This window comes from Ambystoma mexicanum, chromosome 5q (genome assembly GCF_040938575.1).
Source record: "Ambystoma mexicanum isolate Mex_15411 chromosome 5q, UKY_AmexF1_1, whole genome shotgun sequence".
Classification (NCBI taxonomy): Eukaryota; Metazoa; Chordata; class Amphibia; order Caudata; family Ambystomatidae; genus Ambystoma; species Ambystoma mexicanum.
In genome coordinates, this window is record NC_090933.1 from 1,276,548,831 (window position 1) to 1,276,567,644 (window position 18,814).

At 48.6% G+C, this 18,814-nt stretch overlaps 1 protein-coding gene across 4 annotated transcripts in view; it reads right to left on the reverse strand.

Annotated features, from left to right (window-relative positions):
• Positions 1 to 18,814, reverse strand: part of PUF60 (poly(U) binding splicing factor 60) — a 243,117-nt gene that overhangs the window by 16,278 nt on the left and 208,025 nt on the right. The gene's annotated exons all lie outside the window — the stretch shown is intronic.

Sequence of the window (18,814 nt, forward strand, 5' to 3'; positions counted from 1 at the left end):
AATAATTCTAGGTTCTATTTCATTATCAGTTGCTGCAATAATTTTTCAAAAACACTCAAGTTTACATTTATGTTCAACACTTAGAAGTTGCTCCTCGTTCTTCTCCCTCTTGGGACCTGCACTCAACTATTACCATTGTAATTGTTTATTTATAACAAGCTTAATACCCAGAGGTTTCTAAGCGCGGACACAGGGATCAAACCTGTGTTGCTCAGCATCATCTTGTTCCAAGACAAGCGTGTTGCCCCCGAGCTACCCTACCGAGACAACCGCTGAGGGAAGTAGTCAAGGGTGTGGTTGTACATTTCAAAGACCATCCCTCTACAGCAGCTTCTCGGTTTTTGAAGGCAGGCAGAGTTACAAACGGTCCAGAACTGGTCAGAAAGGGCTACAAGTCCAGACACAATAAGAGGAATCTTCCAGGTTACCTTCCTAAACCTAGGCAAATATGCAATCCTTAAACTACCTTTGGTAAAACTGGTGGCTACACTGGCTTAGGAATGAAGGCCAATTTTTAAGATTTAACTTTTCTTTGGGATAGTGTGTGTGCATGAGTACAAGCTAAATGCATAAAAGGAACCTTGGTAATCCCTTATCTATGTCAATTTCCAGTCGGAAATCAGTCGATCAGAGGCAATGTTCGGAGCTTCACAAAATAAGTAACAAGCGGTGGTCATTGTGTAGTGTGTAGCTGCAGAGGATCCTGAAGCAAGCAGTGGTGGTTTGTGCCCAATAGAAGAACAGCTGAGGATGAAGTGCAGAGGTCTAGTTCAGTGAAGGTGTAAGTAGTGCATTTAAAAGTGTAGATTTCATCCAAAAGAAGCATTTCAGGTGAAATGTACTCCTCAGAGTAAAGACATTACTTTGTTGTTTTGGCTGAACCCACTGACTCATGGTCAGTCGGTTGCTGGTGCTATTTGCGCAAATTGCTCCTACTCTTTTAAGCCCAGCCTGTGAAGGGACAGGTCTTCAATACTTTCCTACGAACAGGTGTTCAAGGAATTGCGACTTGGCTGTGCACACTGGGATGGTAGAAGTTTAGTTATGGTATTCACCCCTTCCTGATGTGTGCGCTTGTCCACAAAATTGTATTTGCTATTAAATAGTATGAAGTCACATGATAGTTTGAATAGAGATTTAATTATTCTGATCATATAATCATATTAGCCTTTGCCGAAACGTGTTTCGACATTTGGTTGTTCGCAAGGCGTGGCGATATTGTTGGTAATGGGTTGGACGATTCCAATAATTCTGATGATACAGCGTCATACAATAAAACAGACCACTGAGGTCAGATTAAGGACAGGTGAACAATACGATGTAGCTAATATGGCGAACTGATATATCTGGCGATGACGTGTCAGCATCTATATACATTGTAATTCGGCCCCCACCGGATGGTCGTCCTGAAGCGACAATCTGCGTTCCAACAGCATGGAGTGCGACAGGTTTAATACATTGGCTATATACTTAGTGAGTGCCTTAGTTCCGACCATTCGCCAAATTTAAATGTCTAGGTTGTTGAAGATTAGTGGTTACCTTCTGCGTGCAGCCTGCAGTAATGTGATTAGTCTAGATTCAGTTCATAGGCTACATTTTCCTTTCGCCTCAATTCAATACATAGGGATCATTGTACCTTAGCCTAGATTCAATATATTGGTTACATTTTGCGTTCACCCAGTCTTGACACTTGCTACATTTGCGATCACCTAAATTTAATGTACATTGGCTACATTGTAACATTCCCTTATATTTAATATACTGGCTATATTCTACACTCACTTAGATTAAATACATTGGCTACATACTACGTTTATCTGGATTGCGTACATTGGGTGCATGCTTCCTTGCACCACAGGCAGCTGAGGTAAGTGCCTCAGTGCTGAAAGCTTATATGCACCCATTCTCCCTGTCTGGGGGTCATTTCCGCAATTGCCATTGGCAGGGTAGCCCCCTTGCGTGCAGTAGCTACCAGTGAAGAGTCTGGGATTGATTGTCCCATGACACATTTTTTTTATACTGATGTGCAACGTCTTCTCCGGCAGCCACAGGCCTATGGCGTGAAGATATCCGGTGTGGGATCCCCATCCTTCGAGGGAAGCGTCTGTCGTGACAATCTCCTGGTATGGGGGCTCTGGAAATCCGTGCCCCCGGCGATATTTGAACGCACGCCACACCAACTCATCGCCCGACGGAACTCCTCGTCGAGCGCGATCCTGTCCTGGAAGCCTCCTGACACCTGGACCCAACGGGCACAGAGGAACTCCTGTAGAGGGCGCATCCGCAACCTACAGAGCCGGATCAGGTAAATGCATGACTCCATCAAGCCAAGAAGAGACTTGATCGTCCTCACTGGCGTCTCCGGATGCCAACAGACGTTGCACTTTGCCTAGGATGGCCGATATCCTCTCCTCAGACGGTCCTCGCCGTGTGGTCCACAGATGTCTTTCAACATAGCCCGGATGAGCCAGTCGTCCAGATAAGGACACACGTGGATCCCTTACAGTCGTAGATGAGCCTTGAACTGGTAATGCTTCCCTTTAACGACAAAGAGCAGAAACCTGCGTTGTCCTTTGTGGATGGGACGTGGAAGTAAGCGTCCTCTAGGTCCACCGACAACAGAAAGGCTCCCTCTTCCAGCTGGACGAGCACGTGTGGAAGCGTCACCATCCTGAACTTCTGGGACTTTATATACTTGTTCAGTCGTAGGTCGAGAATGGTCCGAGGAAGTACCTTGAGTAAACTCGGGAGCCCCCGAGCCGCTTACTAGCTCTATCGCCCCTTTTTTCAACATGGCCTGAACCTCCAGTGTCGCAGTGTCCGGTTCCGTCTCCCGTGGAGGAGGAGGGGGGAGTTGGGTTATTTTTTCAGGTGGGTTAGAAGGGGGCGTGGAGGCGCAAGATGCCTCCTCTTCTTGGCCGGCGGTTCCCCCGGTGTCAGCGGGGTGGCAGGCAGTGGCGCCACTGGAGGAGGAGTGGGCGGTGGAGTCGGCGGAATCCTCCTCTGTATCTCAGACACAGGGGCGGACTGAGACAAGAAATGGACCCGGTCACCCAAAATAAAGTGGCCCATGCCTCGTCTCAAAAAAGTGGCCCACCACTCACCTCACGACCCTTGACCTCTGATGACATCACCGGAAGTGATGTCATTTGACCCCACCCCAAAGTGACATCCCGGGAAGCGATGAAACACAACCTTTCACCCCTTCACAAAACAGAAAGTGGCATCAAATAGCATTGCACCCAAGCACACTAAGTTACTGTGAATCCAAGCAGACGTCCAAAGTCAAATGATATGTTATTGTATAGCACTTACGCTTAAGCTCTTTTTAAAAGAACAAATATACATACAATATCACCTAACCTGTGTTGGTACTCATTTATCGACCTAAGGATGAAAGGCTTTTTGAAAGAAAAAAAATATATATATATATTTAAACCGGCCCCCACTCCCCAGGGACAATTTCGGCCCAGCCACGGGCCGAAAGGCCAATCCAACCCTGCTCAGATACCAGCGTGTGTAGGGTCGAGAGGATGCCCAGTGAAAGGTCTCTAGGCGGTATCTGTGGCATAGGAGTAGGGTCCAGGCCCTCCTCACCATCGCCCCTGTCGTGGGGCGAGTCAGCGGCAAAAAAAACAGCAAAAAAAAAAAAAAGAAGAGCGAAGCACGAGGACTCCCAACACTTGCATACAAGTAAAGATCTGTAGATGGCTGCATGAGGAGGGGCTTAGATAGAGGGCAGTCATTGGCTAGGGGCAGTATGACCCAGAGCTCAGTGATTGCTTTATAGGAGGAAGACAGTTTAGAAATGAAACTAACTGTTTTTCTTTTACCAAGGATTCCCAGCACGACAGGGAATATTCATGAGCATGTGAATCCATGCTAAACCCCATGCTGGAGAACTATATTCTGGGTTGGCCTCTAAGATCCACCGACGCAGCACTCCTGTGTGTTCCAAAATACCGAAAGGAGCGACTGGGTGGTAGGGCCTTGGCTCTGGAATTCACTGCCGCCTTACCAGCAGCGAAGCACTACGGATTTCATACTTTTTAAACAAAATCTCAAAACTTTACTCTTCATGTGATTCAGCCATCCAGTCTCTTGGTATCTCTCGACAGCGCCACGATGCCTTTGGTGACAGTGCGCTATAGAAGAAACTGATTGACTAAGTGGAGAGAAGGGGAATCTGCGGGCGTGGGGCATAGGCAAATCTACCATACCATGTTATCCAGAGACCATGCCCCTCGGAGCGGTTCTGTGGGTATCTGGAGGTGTAGTCTGGGCATTGGGCATTTTCCAGACTACCAAAGATGTCGATCTCTGGGAAGCCCCATTCTGCAAAGACATTGAGTGGAATGTCCTCTTGTGGCCGCCACTCGTATTCTACGGGGAGAGTGAAATATCTGCTGAGTACGTCTGCCAGAAGATAAGCGTTCCACTGGAACATGTTGTGAGAGGAGTAACAGTGCCCACTTGCAGATGGTCTGGAACAGTCTGAATAGCCTAGGAGGTTGAATGCCCCCGTTTGTTCAGGTAATACATGGTTATGGTACTGTCCATGAAGCCCAGAACTGTCTTGTCCTGGTTGTGTGCCTGGAAGGTCTTCAGGGCCTTGGACACTGCCTGCAGTTCCAATAGGTTGATTTGACTGAACGCTACTGATGGGCACCACGCGCCATACGCCATCTGTTGAAGGAGGTAAGCCCCCTGTCCGATGGATGAGTCTGTAGTGAGAGTGGCTTCTACTGAGGGGGAGGTGAAGGTTTTCCCTTGACCAACACTGCAGAGACTGTCGAGACAACCACTAGATCCTTCCGATGGCCTGACGCCATTGGATCGAGAGCCAAACCTGCATGGGGCCCATACGCAGACTAGGAAGACACAGGAAGTCATCCCCAGCAGCCATGTGGCCTTGCAAACGGTTACCCAGTGACTGGATACACATAGCAAGGGATCTGGAACAGAATGTTTTGCACCCTCTCATTGAAGGGGAAGACAATCTAGTCTTATGTTCGAATTAGAGGCCCCAGAATCTGTTCGACTTGGCTGGGAGCCAGAATGGATATCTTCGCGATAGAGAATCGTAGGTTTATTTATTTATTTTAATTCTTATAAAGCGCCAACATGCCCGTAGGCATCAGGGCGCACATAGAAACTTAACAGGACAGACAAACATATAGAGTAGCTTGTATAGAGCAGAGAAGGAGCAAGGTCAAGGAGTTATTCCATGTTGAAAAAATGGGTTTTTACGGCGCGTTTGAATACAGAGTAGTTCTGAATCTGCCGCATCTGGGCTGGAAGTTTGTTCCAGAGTAGGGGTCCCTGTGCATCAAGAGTTGTGCCTCCAAATCTAGCTGTCCTAATTTTGGGCTGTTTGAGAATGATGGCCAAGGATGACCGAAGGTTCCTAATGTTTGGCTTAATGCTTATACGGTCTGACAGGTAGGTGGGACTGCTGAGACGGAGGCATTTATGAGTCGTGGTTAGTATCTTATGGGTTATCCGATGTTTAATGGGAAGCCAATGAAGTTTTTCCTGAAGGTGGAAATGTGTGTGCGACGGGACTGAATGAAGATATTGCGCACAGCATTATTCTGAGCCACTTGTAATGATTGGATGTTGAGAGCTCTGGTGCCCGCTAGGAGGCTGTTACAGTAATCCAATCTGGAATTAATTAGTGCGGTGGAAATAAGAGCGCAGTTCTCTTGTGATATGAATGGGCGAATGTACCCTATTCTCTTATTTATGAGACCACAGCTTGATTTGATGCTGGAGACGTGAAATTTCATTGAGAGATCTTCGCCAAGAACAACTCCCAAGGTTGAAGACGAGATCCACTTTCCTTTGGGTATTCATCAGGCATGTTGCGAACAAATCCCCAGGTATGAGCCAGTCGTCGAGGTAGGGATATACAGAGATTAACTGCATGCGCAGGTAGGCAGCCGCCAGTACCTTTGTAAATACCCTTGGGTCTGGGGCAATGCCGAAGGGGAGTAGCAGGATGCAGGTCTAAAACAGAGCGCACAGTGAGATCCTGTTCGGTACAAGGACGTACATTGAATAACTACCCTTGTTTACCTAGAGAAGGGGGGCGTCTTAGATAGCGCCCTTTTCCAGCAGGACCTGAACTACTTCCAAAAGGAGGCACAGGTGTTCTGGCGACAGGCGTCTTCTGGGTGGATGGCAGTGGGGTGGTCAGACAAACTCTATACAGTACCGGTGGGTGACGGTCTTCAGTATCCACTGATATGACGCGATTCCCCCACCCATTCGTGGATTAATGATGGCAGGCGTCCCCCGACCGGGGAAGCATGGGAGAGGACCTGTACCGACTAGTCACTTGCTGGTGGAGGCCGGGAAGCCCTTGGAAGACTTGCATTACTTACTGTAAAAGCATTTCTGATGATTGTATCTGCTTAGATTCACATGCTGTGCATATGGTCCGACATCCAGTAGTAACCGCGGAGTATTGCATCTTGTCTTTCGGGGCCCGAAAGGGGACGTCGGCATAGGCGTGTCTGTAACACTATCCCTATCGTGACGTGTGTAGTACCCAAAATCCCTCACACGCCGAGGTGCCTCTGATTGTATTTATTCTGCCATGAGGGAGCCCAAGGCTATAGTGAGTGAGTACATAAAGAGAGAAAGTAGTAAGACGTCCATGTTCCTTCCACCCCGAGCGGGGAGGCAGGGAGGGCGCATGTGAATCCAAGCAGATACCGTAAAAGCATTTCTGATGATTGTAAGTAATGCATGTCTTCTGATGCTTGTTAATCTGCTTAGAATCACATGCTCTGCATAGACTAGCAAGCAGTACCCGGATTTGGAGGTGGGTTGTGAGAAGGAACAGTAGAGAAAAGATGTCTTAGTACTGCTTGTCCCACCTGAGAATCAGACCTAGGATGAGTGTCTAGGCAATAGTGTTTTGTAAAGGTGTGTACAGAACTCCAGGTTGCCGCTTTGCAAATGGACTCTAGGGGAACATTTGCAATGAATGCTATGGATGCTCCAGTGCCTCTAGTAGTGTGCGCTCTAGGCTTGAAGGGCAGTTCTCTCTTTGCAAGAGTGTAACAGTGTGATGCATTTGAAAATCAACCTTGATATTGCTGATTTAGACAGGATCCCCTTCTCTACCAGCTGCCACTGAAACAAAGAATTGTTTAGTCTTCCTCAGTGGTTTAGTTCTTTCCATGTAAAACATGACTGCCCTGCGCACGTGTGTGAAGGCTTCTTTCGGCCATGTTAGTAGGTTTCTCGAACCAACGTGGGTAGTTCGATTGACTGGTTCACATGGAACTTTGAGATAAATTTCGGCGCAAACTTGGGGTGTGTGCGCAGAACTACCTTATCTTTGTGGACTGTAACAAAGGGGTCTAAAACAGAAAGAGTCGGTAGTTCGCTAACCCTTCTGATAGAAGTGGTAGCCACTAGGAAGGCTGTCTTATAAGTCAGATCTTTCAGACTTGCTTTATGCATAGGCTCAAAGGGAGCTCCAATGAGCCTGGTCAAAACCACATTCAGATCCCACCCAGGGGCTGGATGAGAGATGGGAGGATAAATCCTCTTAACCCCTTCCATAAAGGCTTTAATTACTGGTATCTTCCACCACAATACTTTTTGCTGCGATGTGGTGTAGGCTGACAACGCAGCCAGATGAACCTTTAGGGAATTGAAGACTAACCCAGTGTCCAACAGATGGGTTGGATACAAAACAATGTGTGAGGGTGAGTAATTGATGGGATTGACGCCCTTGGAATTCCACCAGATGACAAACCGTTTCCATTGGCTGGCATAGCAATAACGTGTATTAGGCTTTCTCGCTCCCCCGGGTATGTCCATGCATCTCTGAGGGAGTTGCAGGTGTCCAAACTCTATGATCTCAGGAGCCAGGCGGCTAAATTCTGAGTTTGTGGGCATGGGTGGAGGGTGTCTCCTCTGTCCTGATGCAACATGTTGTACAGGCAGGACAGTTTGACTGGTGGGGAGAGGGACATCTCCATCAGGTGAGTGAACCAGGGTTGGCGGGCCCACATGGGGGCCACCAGTATCATGGTAACTGGTTCCTGGTGCATCTTGTGCACCATCTTGTCGAGAAGGGGAGTCAGGGGGTGCTTATGGGGGGGGGGGGTCGGGGAGGCTGTGTTGGGGATGGGGGGGGGGGGAGCGTAGACAGATTTCCCCAACCAAGTTATCCAGAGACTGTTCCCCTTGGATCGGTTCTGGGGGTACCTGGAGGCGTAGTCTTGGCATTGGGCCTTCTCCTGAGTAGCGAACAGGTCGATCTCTGGGAAACCCCATTCTGCGAAGACGTTGGACACAATGTCTTCGTGCAGCCACCATTCGTATTCTTCTGGCAGAGGAAAATCTCTGCCGAGTATGTCTGCCAGAAAATTGAGTTCCCCTGGAACATGTTAGGACAAAACATCTTGTGTTTGAGAGCCCATATCCAAATGTTCTGGGACAGCTTGGATAGCCCTGGAGAGTGAGTGCCCCCTGTTTGTTCAGGTTATACATTGCTGTAGTGCTGTCGGTTAGGATCAGCACTGTCTTCCCTTGCAGTTGCCCCTGAAAGGCTTTCAATGCTTTGAACACCGCTAGTAGCTCCAGTAAGTTTATATGATTGGACGCTACCTGAGGGGACCACACTCCGTGTGCTGTCTGCTGTAGCAGGTGAGGCCCCACCACCCCGTGAGAGATGCGTCTGTCTTAAGAGTGGCTTCCACTGCAGGGGTGGTGAAGGTCTTCCCCTTCAAGAGGTTTTCTCTTGATCACCACTGCAGAGAGAGAACGAGGGCTAGCGAGATAACTAACAGATCTTCCCATTGTCCGCTGGCCTGACACCACTGGCTGTGGAGCCACTCTTACATGGGGCGCATGCGCAGCCGCGCGTGGGGAACCAAGTATATGCATGACGCCATCATCCCTAGCAAATGCATGGCTTTGAGTACCGTCACCTCCCGACTGGCTACATATTGAGGAACCCGAGAGCATGTTTTGAACCCTCTCGCTGGAGGGGAATACAAGGCAGTCTTCCGTCCGAATTAGCGCTCCCAGAAATTGTTTTACTTGGCTGGGGACTAAGCTGGATTTCTTTTCATTGATTGAAAAACCCAGGCTGAAGGAGATCTACTGTTTTTTGGGGCGTTTGAAAAACAAGCGTCGAACGAGTCCCCAGTAATAAGCCAGTCGTCGAGGTAAGGGTAAACTGGGACTGATAGTCTGCGCAGGTGTGCTGCTGCCACTGCCAGGACTTTGGTAAACACCCTTGGCGCTGAGGCGATGCCGAAGGGGAGTACTTTGACCTGGTCGTGTTTGTCCTGAATCATGAACCTTCGGTATTTTCTGTGCGCTGGCAACATTGAAATATGAAAGTATGCATCTTTCATATCCAATGTTGCCATGAAGGCCCCCCATTTCAGCAATGGAATCACCTATTGTAATGTGTTACCATGCAAAACCTCTGGGGCTTTATGAACTTGTTCACTGGGCGGAGGTCTAGAACAGGACGCATGGCGAGATCCTTTTTGGGTACAAGGAAGTACACTGAATAGATACCCTCGTTTACCTGAAGAATCGGGATGGCTTCTATAGCGTCCTTTCCCAGCAGAGCTTCCACCTCTTGGATCAGGATCTGTAGATGGTCCGGTGAAAGGCGTCGTGATCGCGGCGGTCTGAACTGTGGAGGTCGGGTGAATTCCACGCAATAACCGTGGAATTTAAGACCCACTGGTCTAAAGTTATCCCCTCCCATGCCTTGAGGAAAGATGTTAATCGCCCCTCAATCGGGGAGAAACGGGAGGGGACCTGGACTTGGTCATTTCTGGTGGTCATTTCTGACCCGAGGCTGAGGCTCCTCTGGGATTGGGGCCTCTGCCTCTACCCTTGCTGCGTTTGACCCCCTTGGGGGGTAGTAAGTAGGGCTTCCGGATGCTTGATTCGTGTTGAAGTTACCCGTGCCGTAGTAGTTCTGACCGGCATGGGCTTGTCCTCGAAAGGACTGCCGAGAATTATTACTGCTCTGGGAGGAGGGTTTCTGTGTAATCTGGTGCAAAGACCTAATAGTCTCGTGCTCCTTCTTGGCCATCTCCAACGCTTCATCCACTGCTTTCCCGAAAAGGTTAGTCTCTTCAATGGGTTTGTTAATGAGGCAGGCCTGGGTCTCAGGCCTGAAGCCCGACGTGCGCAGCCATGCATGTCTTTTTTAGAAGAGTACCTTGTGCAAGAGACCTGCCTGCTGTTTCTGCAGTGTACAGGGTGTTCTTTACCACATTCTGATTAACCAGTTTTCCCTCCTAAACAATGGCGAGAAGCTTTGTTCTGGCTGGTTCAGGAACCTCCTGGAGACCTCCTTGGAGCAAGTTCCATTGGGCATCAGCATAGCTTGCAAATAGCGTAGTATTAGCAATCCGAATGGTGCATGCAGTTGCTGACGTGACACGCTTGCCCAGGGCATACAACCTTTTAGACTCCTTGTCTGGTGGCGATTCTCCTGTGGCAAGGGGTACCCCTGCCCTCTTTCGAGTGGTAGTCACTACCAGCGAGTCTGGGATGGCATGCCCCTTGATATATAGAGGGTCGGTAGGGGAAGGGCGAAATAATTTTTCAACTCTCGGGTTCACCGCCCGTGTCAGAGCAGGTGTGACCAAAGATGGAGCTACCCGTCTACGGATAGAGTTAAGGAGGGGGATGGATTGACTCGCTGGAGGTCCTGCTCCGGTACCGCCTCTTGAGTGGCAATTTTGAAGAATTCTGCCACTTTTTTCAACATGGAGTTGAAAGCTATTTGGTTATCCACAGGGGAGGCCTGGCGAGCCGGAGGAGAATCCAGGACCAAAATATCAGAATCCTGATCTTGTTGTGTCCAAAGGTTTTCACCTTCCTGCTGGGTCTCGTCCCAGTTGTCTATCGTGTCCTGTTTATCCTCCTCATAGTTTGAGAAAGGACGCTTCTTCCTCATTATAGATATCTCTATAAGTATCCATATGGATCAAGTCTTCTTGTTGGGAAACCGGAGACTGATCTACTTGAACTTGAGGGTTAGGGTCTACCCTTGCTCTTTTCGGGGGCGGATGATCTGAAGAGGCGATGATCTGCTCCAGCCGATCCATACAACCCTTGAACTTTTCTGTAGTCCATTTAGAGGACCCGAATGGGCCGGCACGAGGAAAAGTGACATTCTCCGCCCTTTGGCGTTGACGGGAACCTCTAAGGGTGTCGGAGAGAGTCTCTTGACTATCTATGTAAGTCCCATCAGAATCAGGAACATAATCCGCCGAAAACTTTTCTGCGGATTGACCCATAATCTTTGGCGGGGCCGGGATAAGACCCACTGCCGCCACTGCTACTTTGAATAGTCGCCGAATCGTCGAGAGACACAGAAAGACCGTCCGTGCCACCAGGTGGTTTAGCGGACGAGTTTCCGGGTAGAGACCTAGTCGTATCTTTTGGGCCTATAGAGGCCTTGGGACTTGTCAAAACGTCGGGCTCCCAACTTTCAACCTGTGTAAAATTAGGAGTAGCGCCCTTATTCTTCTTTGTTTGCCCAGTCATGCGCTGCTGCGAATGCGGGGAAGGCCTTGGATCAGAGCGATCCGCGGGAACCGGCGAAGATTTCGGCTGCCCTGTTGGCACCTTCACCTTTTTCGACGCAACCGTTGAAATTGGCATAGGGGTTGTGTGCATAGTGTTGTGGTGCGATTGTACGCCCCTGTGCTGGGTGTGGTCCCTGTAGCAAGACCAGAGTCGAGCCTGGAATGGTCGGGGACGGGCGTGGTGGACCTAGAAGTGTCCGCCTCAAGGTCTATAACATCCGCGTTGGACGTTTGGTCATCCGAAGTACCCCCGTCACTTTTGGCTGGTGTGGCGGTGTGGGAGGGGGCTCCACGCGTGACATGCCGTATGCGACCCACCGCTTTACACGGCGCTCCTTAAGGGTCTTGGGCCAAAGGAGTTTGCACTCCACTTCTCGTCGTGCTCTAGGGGGAGACAGGCGTTACACGTCCTGTGCTTGTCCTTCCAAGGATATCTGACCCTACACTTAGGGCAGAATCTAAAGGGAGTCCTTTCCATAGCAAAAGGGAAGGATGACCAGACCAAAAAGGGAAAGGAGAAAAGACATACTAAAACAATATGGCCACCCCAACCCCACTCTCACTATTGTATAGGTCAGCCAGAGGGCCCGACCACGTGGACAATCCGGCCGCCGGATCTTAAGCGCTGAAATCCACAGCCGTAGACGATTCCCCCGTAGTCTTCGTCGAAGATGTTCTTATTGGCGAAGTGACTTAACGGGGAATAAACCGAAATTCGGTAAAGATGAACAATGTCTCTAGTAAGAGCTCCGCTATAGGGCGACCAGTCATCTGGGTGGAAAAAAAAACAATCTGAGGGACCTCGGTGCGTGAGGGATTTTGGGTACTACACACGTCACGCTAGGGATAGTGTTACAGACACGCGTATGCCGACGCCCCCTTTCGGTCCCCGAAAGACGAGATGCAATACTCTGCGGTTACCACTGGATGTCGGACCATATGCACAGCATGTGATTCTAAGCAGATTAACAAGCATCAGAACCAGAGTTTCTACCTCTGACCTTACTTTGACAGAAGCATCTGTTGGGACTAGAAGTTACGGGAGGAGCCTTATCGGGAAGACCAGTTGGAAACGTGGCCCCTCCCACCCTGCATACTGAACATGTGGAGAACAAGAGATGGACCGACCCGCCAAAGGACCGGCGGGCGTTGGGGCTGGCGTGCTGGGCAAAGGACTTAGCCGAGATCTGGCTGAGTGACTTTAGCGTCTCTTGTTTCTTTTTTGTCGTTTCCTGGGATTTGACGACTGCCTTTCCGAAGAGGTCTGCCTCCTCTACGGGCTTGTTAATTAAAGAGGCCTGAGTCTCGGGCATGAAACCTGAGTTTTTTTAACCAGGTGTGTCGCCAGAGTAATGTCCCTTCCACAAGGGTGCGACCTGCAGTTTCGGCAGAATCCAGAGTGTTCTTCAATATATTCTTGGTAATCTGTCTGCCTTTTTCCACAACCGCCAGTAGGTGTGATCGGGTAGGCTTCGGGACCTCCTGAAGTGCGTCCTGGACTAGGCCCCACTGGACATCACTATAGCTTGCAAGGAGAATGATGTTGGCAATCCTGGTGGAATACGCCACAGACATGGTGACACGCTTTCCAAGGGCGTAATGTTTTTTTTACAATCCTTGTCCAGAGGGGATACTGCCGAAGGTACCAGTAGCCCTGCCCTCTTGCGATTAGTGGTTAAAACCAGAGAGCCCCTGATGTAGAGGGGATTGGGGGGCGGGTGAAACATCTTTTCCACACTAAGGGTGATGTCACGTTTAAGGGACCGAGACAGCAATGAAGTGGCTAGGTACTTTTTGTTTAAATCCAACAGAGGGATGACTTCGCAGACAGGTGCTTTCTCCTTCAGATTATCCTCCACAAAGTCAGAGTCAGGGGCGGCTTTGTGTGCAACAATCTTAAAATAGTCAGCCGCCTTCTTTAGAAGGGAAATGAGTTAAACAATTGGTTGTCAATGGGTGACTAGTCTCTTGGTAGAGGAGTAGACGCCTCCAGAAAGATGACATTTGGGTCAGGGTCATGTGGCAGGGTGTGCCACGTTCCCTGGTCGTTCACCGGGTTCCAGTATGGGTCCTGGTCATCCTGGTAAACACCTTCATAGGAAACGTCTTGGCACAGATCATCATGGTCATCCCAAGACTATGACTGGGGGTTCCCCCTGTAGAGGGAAGCGGAGTACTGGGGGAGAGGAGCCTCTGTGACTTAGAGGGGATGGGGCATGTGTCCACATCCCTATGTCTTTTCACAATACGGTCATATTGGCCTGAAAAGTTTATAAACTCAGCCATCTTGGCCATACAAGCCTCACATTTCTCCCTGTTCCCTTCTGGAGGTAGCAGAATGACCAGGAGGAGTAGAAAGCTGCACAGGAGGTGATGAATCTTGACATAGAGCTCTAGAAAGAGCCTGGTAGGCCGGAGAATACTCTCCCGGGAAAGAGGGAGCTCCTGTGCGGTCTAGGGCAGTCAAACTGGTACCCGAAAGCTTCTTGCGAATTGCCAACCAAAGGTGTTTTGGCGCATCTGTAGACGCTGCCGCGGTCGACGGCGCTACGGAGTCTTTCAGTGCCCCTGCGTGACGGTGGTGGAATATTTAGAGGGACCGCCCATGCCGCAGTTGCGTGAGGGGTGCCAAACCGTGAGGTTCTGAAAGCCCCATCAAATCTTTCGATGGGCCTGCAGCCGGTGAGGCCTTCGACAATCGCACCGAAGGAGGCTTTTGCCTTTATAAACGTGTGGGGTATTGAAAGCGAACCCCAACTTACAGGGGCACCCCTTAAATACAGGGTACCCATAATCACCATAAACCAGAATAAATGTACTCCAAGGAATTAAAAGCCACAAGTCTATCTTGCAGGTGATAAGACTTTAATCTTTACAGATCATGAGGATTAGGGAAATGGCAGAGGACTCTGCCATTCCAGGCCAGCATTCTGTCATCGTCCTTCGCTGACTCCCAGGTCCTGAATACTGGTGCTGTGCCTGGGGCTTAAATACTCTTCACTTGGTCACTGGATACCAGCAGAGCTCCTTCAAACTTGTCTTTCTTGCCATACAAAGGATGCTGTAGTCTCCAGTGTTGCGTGGTCAGGTTCCATTTGGGACAATCTACATAACAGTATGCTGAATATGCAGGAATACTTTGTCGCTCTGGTTTAGCATAATTTACTATGTTATACACTTTCATACATAAACATCTTCACGCCATTCTATCAACATTAACTCCATAAAATTATATTTGATGTAGTCCAATAATTCCTACAAAAAAAACTTGTTTTCCTAGTATTCTGTCGTGCTGAATCTCCATTGGCTTGTGATTGACAGGAACAGGTTGCTCAGTCACTTCGTGCTCTCTAGCCTTAGCGACGCAACACCGCACACGAGCTCTGCAATCTATTCTTAGTGCAATCACATTCCTTTTTGGCAGAGAGCCTGCTCTTTACCGTGCTATGAGCAAAGTTAATTTACAATGTACAACAGTTTTACAAATATATATATCCATCTACATAGTTGTTTGCACTTAGATTTCAATCCCAACAATCTTAATTTAGTGACCCTCCTCCCCCCTGGACTCTTGTAGTGCTTATAAAACAGTTAACAGAAGTTTTGCCTAATTCAAAAGTGCTTGGAAACTTTGGAAATGAAGGAAAGCACTAGGCTCCTTCCCAACAGTATCCTTGTCGCTGGGGTGCGACTTCCCCATGGCACTGCCGGCGGCATGCTTGTCGGGGCAGAAAACGTGGGAGCGGGTCGACTGCCTCCAAATCAGAGCCGTGACTGCAGACGGATTCCTCGGCCGAAGCGACTGTACAAGCATGAGAGGTTTTCGGCCTGCATAGCGTAGGCCGCCCACCGCTTAAGTTCGCCTGTCTTTCAGAGTCTTAGGCCGAAAAAGTTTACAGCTCTTGCACAAGCGCTCGTCGTGGTCACAAGGAAGACACCCATTGCACTGGCAATGGGTGTCTGGTTAAGGAGAATTCTCGGATATGTGCCAATTTCCTTCTACCTTAGAGACCCTCAGCTCTTTTGCTGGACTTTAGGACTTTTTATTTTTATCCAGGAGAGAGAGGGAGACCTTTTTCCCCACTCTCTCATGTATTTGATTTGAACACTTTCTTTTGGTTTTCGAGTTTGACTACCTCCATTGGCATCATTTACATTGTGAATCGTAAAGTGAAATTGACTTTATTCACATTTCCCTCTTTATAGACTCAGCACACTATCTTACAATAGGGTGCTGGAGGGTTACTTAGTATCCTCTCCAACGTCTTCTCTAACATGTTTATGTTACCCTTTCTACAATTAATGGTTGGTGGCAGTGCTCTACTTTTTCCTACCATTGTGTGGCCGCGGGCTGCGTTCATCACTGCAGTAGTGCACCCATGGGTGCCCATTTTGTAGGAAAGGTCCTTCTTAAGATTTACTCAGCGCACCAAACCAGGTTTGGCCCCTTTGTTTGTTTTGTCTTTGGCGGGGGTTCACTGGAGAAGCCCGTCTCTGGCTCCAGTGTGTCTGGCAGCGCAGGAAGCAACAGAGGTGCCCGACACTCCCAGTGCTTAGTCTCCTTGGTTACAGTAATGCACCCAAAGGTGATTGGCCAGCTGGCTGTCCTTTATAGGACAGCCACCCTGCGTATGAGTGAATGGGAATGACTTGCATAAAAGCCGAGGTCTTTTGCAAGGAGGGCAGAGTCGACCACTGGACGAAGAAACCAAAGAAAGAAACTGGAAGAGAAGCTTGCTGCACCTCCTGGACCGTTGGTTTGCCCAGTGAAGCCCTGCTGCGGTACTGAAGCACCTATTTTGACATATCGGTGAACCCCGAAAAGGACTAGTTCTGCCCTTGGGTTGGTGTGACCAATCGACCCAAAATACGAACCCGACTGAAACCCTTCTCTCTGCTGGCTGTACTTCCATTGCGGCTGCAGGAACAGAGTGCCAGGGCGACAAACACCAGAATCGAGTGCATCGTTTTTAAGCCAGACCCGAGCTCCAGGAAGATCCTCCGGACTCCCTCGAAGCAGGGCTGACCAAGCCTGAGCCACAGAAGCAAGGAAAGTCCACAAGGTGTCCAAGAACCGCTGACCCAAAGTGCGCTCATTGCTACAGCCGATCTTCGAACCGCAGTGCAGGAGTCCCCAGACGTCCTCCCTCTTGTCCCCATGGCTGAGGAACAACAGGTTCTACAGGAACTACAACAGGAACAGAAGCCAGCTGGAACCTTTCTTCAGACCTAAGGTACTGTAAACTAAGGGTTACTTGCCTCTTGTTGTGTAGCTTGCTCGCTCTCAGTTGAGACTTGCATTCAATGCATTTTGCAGAGTTGCTTGCAGCTTTGCCCTTCACAAGCCTCTCAGCGTGTCGCCCAACAGCGATTTCTTCTTACAACAAATCTAACATTGTGCAAGACTTTTTACCTACCTTCAAGTAGTGCCTCAGCTCTCCTAGACTTTGCTCAATTGACATTGGCTGTCCTAGCTGCCTCAAGACTCTTCTTACCCTCTGACTTTGTGTTTAACTATCCCTTTAAAAAGTCATACATACCTTACTTGTATAGCTGGGAATGGGTTAATCTGCATTGCATTGGGGGTTCAAAAGGGCTTACTTGTTTGAGAAACGTGTTAACCATTGTTTCCTTCCCTAACCTTTTCCTTTTTGCTACAACTTCAGTATTACCAATTCAATGTGAAAAGTGATATATTAATGTCCACAGTATCCTAACTATTGAAGTCACCCCTGGGTGTTGGAATATCTGTGTGCCATCCCAAAAGGTGATCTACTTACTTTATTAAACTGAAGGAGTGTATTTTGAAGTATATTTTTATTGTTGCCATTTGTTCTCTTCTAAAGGCTTATTTTAAAACTAACTCAAATTAATAAATAAGTATTTAATCAAGAAACCTTGAGTATAAGTGTTATTTGAATACTTGGCACTCTGAAACTCTACGTTGCAACCATACAGCTCACATTGACCCCTCTTGAGACAAGCCTGGGTGCTCAGTCACTGTACCAACCTGTGTAGTACAGGCCTATACCAAAGGTTGGGTTGCCTATTGCAAAGTGGACAAGGCTGGTGTAGTCTGCCACAGGGTTACTACATACAATCTTGTATAACATTGTCCTTCCAGGGAAGTTTGCCGTTACACGACGGACAGAATTTAAAGGTAGACCTCTCCATAGCAGAGGGTGCTAGCAGCCAGACCCAAGAGAAAAGGAGGAAGGGTAAAAGAAAAGCATTCTCAGAGAAGATGATATAGCACCCCACTCTCCCTACTGTGAAGGATGGGCGGCCGAGGTCACACGGTCAACAGTCGCCGATGGAAATGCTGGCGGGAAGGACCAAACGATACAGCCGTCAAGATGATAGTCGAGGGCGATCGAAGAACCGCATGCAGTGGGATTATCAACACCGAAGCAATATGAAACTCTACGAGCTCCGGATAAGCGCCCAGCTAGTTTGGCGGGAAAAAAACTATCTGGTGGAACCTCGAAGTGTGAAGGATTTTGGAACACTACATGTCTTGTTAGGGACAGTGTTAGTCACGCCCGGGTCGAAAAAAAGATGCAATACTCATATCCACAAGCATCAGAAAAATACTTATTTATGACCACACAACACTATGAAACATAACTTTTCACACAACACTAAATAAAATATATATATGATACATTACTCACCGTAATCGTATTTCTGATGCTTGTATCTGCTTAGATTCACATGCTGTGCATAGGCCGACATCTAGTGGAAGCTGCGGAGAATTACAGTTTGTTTTTCGAAACTCGAAAAAGGGCGTCGACACAGGGCGTGCCAGTAATACTATCCCTAGTGTGACATCCACTTTACCCATGATCCCTCACGCGCCTAGGACCCTCAGATTGTATTTTTTCTGACATGAGGTAGCATGAGGAGTACCGCGAGTACAGATAATCCAAGCAGATAGATAGAAAGGTAAGACTACAAGCATCCATGCGCCTTCTCTCAGAGGGGAGGAAGGGTGGGTCGCATGTGAATCTAAGAAGATACAAGCATCAAAAATACCATTACGGTGAGTAATGTATCCCTTCTGAGCCTTGTGGAATCTGCTTAGATCACATGCTGTGCATAGATTAGCGAGCAGTACCTGAAGAAGGAGGTGGGATGTGAGAAGGGTCATGAGCAAATAAATGTCTTAGAACCGCTTGTCCCACTTGTGTATCTGTGTTGGTCAATGCAGTAGGGCTGAGTAA